Here is a 7,162-nt window from a genome sequence, read left to right on the forward strand (position 1 = left end):
GAAAGACTACCATTAGAACGCAAGTAGTACACATGAATTGGTACAAAGTTGACATTTTCCCCCCTTATAAACTACTATTTAGAGTTTTTAAAAAATAAGGTTGACATGTAAGTCAATTTGTTTCTACAGGTTAAAAGATAAAAATCAAATTCAATTGAGTAATTCGTTGTTGAAATTTAGCGATGAAAATTTTCGTCGCTAAAAGTCCAATATTTTGTCACCCAGTACCTTTAGTGACGAATTCTTCTTTTTAGTGATGAAATTCGTTTTGTCGCTATAGCCTTGTCGCTAAAAGTATTAGCAATGAAAACTTTCAACAAATTTCGTCGCTAAAGATCCGAGTTGTTTTAAAATAAAAACACTTTTATTTCGTCGCTAAATGTTTTCCTCGTTAAAAATACTATTCAGCGATGAAACTATTTCGTCGCTACATGTACCTTATTTTATTAGATCATTTTTAGGGACGAAATAGTTTCATCACTAAAACTATTTTTAAGAATATTCGAGTACTTATAGCGACGAATATTTTCATCTCTAAAACTATTATCTGAAAAATTTAGCTATATTTAATGACAAAAATTTTCATCCCTGAAAGTGTTTTTTATCAATTTAGTTACATTTAGCGACAAAAAATTTTGTCACTAAATGTAGCTAAATGTGATGAAAAAATTCGTCACTAAAGCTAATTATTTGTTTTCATTTTTTTTCATGCATGTAACCTGTCATTACATTATTAACTCCTCACACTTGAATAACACATTTATATCAACTACATGTTTATAAGAAAATGATCCTTACATTCCAAATGTAAAAATAAAACAAGTATTCTATTCAATCCATCCATACAAATTGTTTCCAACACATACAATAATACAAGATGTTTTATAACATACAATAACGTAAAATACTAAGGGCTAAAAGAAGATGTCCTCAAATGTCTTCAAGTGGTGCCACAAGAAAATGCCCTAAAAGCCACCAATAAGAAATCTTCACAAATGTAAAACCAATACTACATTAAAATTATAAAGTAAAAACATTAACTATGTTATAAGAAACATCTTTCAGATACACTACATAATAAGTTAGCCCTTTTGTAAAAATCATTTGGTCTGTTAAAAGGTATCTAATTAACTTGAAATTAAATAGGGATAAGCTTATAGGCGTAGTATGTACCAAAAATTCAGCACAAAATAATTTTTCTATAATTTATTAAAAATATTGCAGCGGACTCAAATTTCCCCTTGACAGATTTAGGTTCCCAAAAGAAAATTGCTATAATTTTAAAACTAGCCCAAATATTTTGAGACTTTATTCACATTAAAACTACATGTTAAAGAATATTAAAAACATGGAATGTAACCCTTTATCTCATATAAACAAATACCACAACAACAAATCAAGAAACCAAAACTCATAAATCATAGAGACAAATAATCAAAGAAAATTACCTTGGAATCATGTTGGGAGAAGGCAAAAGTTTTGTAGGGCACCTTGATAGCCAAATATCTCATTGCAAGAAACCAAAAGGCTAAGAGAAAGAAGAGACACTACAAGGCACTTAAACTTTCATGGTTAACACTTCATTACCCATTTGTTTTAAAAACAAGTTCATAGCACCCAAACCATCAAAGTATCACATACTCACCTCTAGCAAAATAATTTAATTAAAATTTCAGATTTCACAAACTTTATATACATATACATATACATACATACATATATATATATATATATATATCACGTAGTCCAACTTCAAATTAAATAATCAACAACAAATAATTAAACTTGAAAGCTCGAAAACGTGTTGAAAAACACAAGAGCTGTTTAGACCCCCGATTAAAATAACGGCTCGATAGATTTTACACAACTTTAATATAAAGTGCAGAATAGTGTAAAAGCGAGCGGATGAACAATATAGCTACTCTAATCCATGAACAACACAGCAGTGTAATGGAATATAAAAGAGTAGGGAAGAGAGATGCAAACACAGAAAACACCAAGACAAATTTTCGAAGAGGAAACCGAAGAACTCGGCGAAAAACCTCTCCGCCGCCCTCCAAGCGGAAATCGATCCACTAGACAATCAGTTGGGATACATGAGTAAGCAAGAGACCCTCCAAGCCTAATCTACCCGATGTACCTAAGCCCTCCAAGCTCCTACTCCAACAAGGCTTCTCGGAACCGTGTCTTGTCTTAGTTCTCCGGATCCCGCAACAAGCTCCATGTTGCATCTGCCATCCTAGGCTTCTTCCAATGCTTCCCAGCAGCACCAAAACGTCACACAACACTCTCAAAAGGTGTGGTAAGTGTTTGGGCTATCAACCTCTCAATGGTGTGGAAATGGAGAGGGAAGGGTTGAGGAGATACCACAAGCAAGTGTATAGAGAAAGGTGGGGATGACAATCTCTAATTACAAATGTGTTTGGCTAGGGTTTTCTCTCTGAAGCATTCCTCAACATTTGTGGGTAATGGGGGTTTATATAGGATAGGTGCAAAATGTGTGAGTCAGTCAGTACAGGCTGGCAGAACAGCATGTCTCGCGGGTGTCTCGCGGAAAGGCCTTACCCGCGAGATACTCGCGAGAGACAGCTGTCTCCATCTGTCATGACTCTTCGCATTCCAGTATGTGCAAGGCACATGCTTCACTTCGCGGGAAGCTTAGTCGCGAGATACCCGCGAGATTCCATCAGCTTCCAAATTGCTTGAGTCTTCACACACTCTCTATCACACCCCTTACAACAATTCCCACAACAAATACAGGGTATAAACAATTGATAGTAATTACAATCAAATTTGGCACGGAATAAAAGCCAACAAAACACATAGTTGTAAATCACAACTTTACAAAACCCAACTTCATAACTCATTGAGGTAATATATCAAACACTTTATGTGCAAAAAGCAAAGCCTCAAAGCACTTAAACTTTCAGGGTTAACACTTCATTACCCATTTGTTTTAAAAAAAAAAAGTTCATAGCACCCAAACCATCAAAGTATCATATACTCACCTCTCCACACCACCAAGACCTCCAAAATCCAGTACCCAACAAAAATAGTGATTGGGTGATCACTAGAGCAAAATAATTTAAGCAAAGTTTCAGATTTCACGAACTTTACACACACACACACACATATATCACATAGTCCAACTTCAAATTGAATAATCAACAACAAACAATTAAACTCAACTTCATAACTCATTGAGGTAATATATCCAATACTTGATGTGCAAAAAGCAAAACCTCAAGACACATAAACTTTCATGATTAACACTTCATAATCCATTTGTTTTAAAACAAGTTCATAGCACCCAAACCATCAAAGTATCGCATACTCACCTCTAGAGCAAAATAATTTAAACAAAATTTCAGATTTCACAAACATTATACATACATACATACATAAATACATATATATATATATATATCTCACATAGTCCAACTTCAAATTAAATAATCAACAACAAACAATTAAACCCAACTTCATAACTCATTAAGGTAATATATCAAACACTTTGTGCAAAAAGCAAAATCTCAAAGAACTTAAACTTCAATGGTTAACACTTCATTACTCATTTGTTTTAAAACAAGTTCATAGCACCCAAACCATCAAAATATCATATACTCACCTCTCTACACAACTAAGACCTCCAAATGCTTCAAGTATTGAAAAAAAAAAAGTAATCAACAAATATAACTCAATCAAAACCTAAGGCCCTAAAGCCTAACTTTACCATCCTAAGACGAATACCCCTACCCAAACGGGAACCAAGCAAGCATACAAGAAACTTATAGGCTTTAACACAACTAAAACCTTTTATTTCCCTACCACAAACAATGTGCATTTACCAACTTAATACAAAGCATGTCATTACCAAACCATGATAAAATTAGCCAAAGTAAAACACTTGTCAAAGAAAGCACATATGAACTTACAAGATAAACCACACAACAAAAGCTTGTAGTAAATTCCTTATAGTTCCAACATTCTAATCATACTTCCTGATTAAATTTGCAACAGGTCAGCTCTTTTTAAAAATTCATTTGGTCCACTTAGTTTTATCCAAAAAGCTTGAAATTAAATAAGGAGAAGCCCTTATATATCTAGTATGTATCATTAAAAATTCAGTTCCAAATAATTTTTCTATAATTTATTAAAAATTATGTAGTGCAACTGACTAAAATTTGTATAAAGTCACAAAGAAAAATACTATAACTTTAACCCTATGCCAAAAGCTTTGAGACTTGATTAAACCTTAAAGCTACATGTGTTAGTACATATAAACAACTAAGATTACAACCCATAACCTCATATAACAATCATCACAACACAAGTCAAGAAATTCAATCTCATAACTCATATAGACAATTTATCAAACACTTGGTAAGCAAAAGACACATGCTCATATTACTTGCACAAATTTATAGTTAACACCACAATCACAACAACATATATCAAAGATTTCAAAATTCAAGGAAACTCTTTTTCTAAAATTAATCCAATCTCCCATATAAATCAAAATCCCGAATGATTTCTCAACAAACCCAACTCACATGGTTGTCAAACACCAAAATCCATTTCATAACTCATATAAGCAATTTGTCAAACACTTGGAAAGAAAAAGACACATGCTCATATTACTTGCACAAATTTATATTTAACACCACAATCACAACCACATATGCCAAAGACATTTCAAAATGTAAGGAAACCATTTTTCTAAAATTAACCCAATCTCCCATATAAATCAAAACCCAAATGATTTCTCAAGAAATCCAACTCACATGGTTGCCAAACAACAAAATCCATTTTGTAACTCATATAGGCAATTTGTCAAACACTTGGTAAGCAAAAGACACATGCCCATATTACTTGCACAAATTATATATTTAACACCACAATCAAAACCACATATGCCAAAGACATTTCAAAATGCAAGGAAACCATTTCTCTAAAATTAACTCAATCTCCCATATAAATCAAAAACTCAAATGATTTCTTAAGAAACCCAATTCACATACCTGCCAAACAACAAAATCAATTTCACTCCATTAAATTAAAAACCACTAATAAGATTTTAAATGTACCACCAAACACAACACACTACTTCTAAAACAAAACTCACAACATAAAGAGCAATCCTAACAATATAGGATAAAAACCCAAAGATATTAGAAGGTGGGCCATAGAGATTTTACCTTAAATTCGTGTTAGGAGAAGTCAAACCATGGATAAGAGTTTAATGACTGAAAATCTAGTAGAAAATAACCAAGAGACCAAGAGGGAGGAGAGATTTGGTAGAGAGAGAGAAAGATAGAGGGATGTGTGTGTTTGAGTTTGTGTTTGTGTTAGGGAGTGAGTGATAATGAGAGAGGGAGGGCTGAAAAAAATTTTAAGTGAGTGGGTAGGAGAAATGAAATTTTATGTGGGAAAGGAAAATTTTTTGCTGAAATTTAACCCATTTAAGCTGTACTCTTTAGTGATGAAATTTATTTCGTCACTGTTTCTAACTTTTTTGTTACGAATTATGATTTCGTCGCTAAAGCTGCCAGTATGCATTGGGCTTTTGGCGACAATTTATTTTTGTCACTATTGGTTACCTTTGGCGACAAAATGAGTTTTATCGCTAATACTATTCAAAGCAACATCTATAGCAATGAAATATTTCGTCACTAAAAATCTCAATTTTTAGTGACGAAATACTTCATCGCTATAGATTAATTAAGTTCGCGCCTAGTTTTTCCCTATTGGTGCCCTTGTTTCAAAGCAACAAGAGCGGTGAAAATTACTTTTCGTCGCTTAATGTTATAATTTTTTTTATTATTAGCAACGAAATCTATATTTCATCACTAAATTTGTAATTTTAGCAACGAAAAAATATTTCCTTACTAAGTTTCGTTGCTAAAAATACATTTTGTTGTAGTGGTTCCCTTGTTTGTTGTGGGAATTCTCTTATTATATATTCATGTTGAACTGGGAACATACGGTACACATGAATTGGTACAAAGTTGACATTTTTTCCCCTTATATACCTATTTAGAGTTTTTTTAAAATAAGGTTGACATGTAAGTCAATTTGTTTCTATAGGTTAAAAGATAAAAATCAAGTTCAATTGTGTAAGTCGTTGTTGAAATTTTCCTAAAGTATCCGGAACTCTTTGAGTTTGACTAAGACTCTTGAAAGTAACCACGTAAAGTAGTAGTTAAAAATTTGAGTTGTGATGTACTACTTTGTCATAGTATGCTCTCTGAGCTGAAAATTTCTAACTAGAGTCTGATTGATAAATAGACACTCAAAAATTAAAAGTACTAGTAATAGTAAAACTAAGAAGAAAAACAATATTTAAGGCTATACAATACCAATTGAAGCTTTGTCACCTCAGACTTCAATTGCCTCTTCAGAAATTTATATCAGACTCCTAAATAAATAGTTAAGAACTCCTATACTCCAATTCTCTAGTAATTGCAATATGCACTCAAATTCAGGGAGGACCTAGCTCCTTTAGCTTACCTTGATTGGTATAGACCAGCCCAAACAAATGTACTTATTATTTAGAAGGGCCACGTTTGGTACAATCTAACACAAAGCCTTACTTGACAACAATCTTAGCATTTGCACTTCTAATGTGCAATAAAAATAATTTTTGAATTGGCATAGTATATCAAAAAACAAGAGTAACGCTAGAGAGTTTTGATTGTGCTATTGGAACATGAAGCATATTGAATTACAAGTTCTTAGGGGACAAGAACAGGACAACCTCCATGATCAAACACAAGACAAAACACTTCAACATGACAAGAACTTACACGCATAAGAATGTATACCCAAGCTTTAATAGGGAATGACAAATCTCTTTACTTTGCAGAACGTCAATCAAATATAAAAGAATCATACTTTTAAAATAATAGGTGGTAAAGGCTTTAGCTTCTCCAACAACTTCTTTACTTCGAGAAACCCAAGTGATCCCACAGACAAGAATTTCACACATTTCCATCTATTCAACCTCTTAGAGAATTAGATCGTATCTTTGCAACTTCCATGAACAATATTAAAAGATGAAGAGAAATATATGACATTAAAAGTTTCAGGCATATAGAGTAGCAATAGTTGTGTTATTCAACAAAGTACAGTAGGCTGTAGCTTTTTTTTTTTTTTTTTTTTT

This window comes from Quercus suber, unplaced genomic scaffold, assembly GCF_002906115.3.
Source record: "Quercus suber isolate HL8 unplaced genomic scaffold, Cork oak 2.0 scaffold_366, whole genome shotgun sequence".
Taxonomy (NCBI): domain Eukaryota; kingdom Viridiplantae; phylum Streptophyta; class Magnoliopsida; order Fagales; family Fagaceae; genus Quercus; species Quercus suber.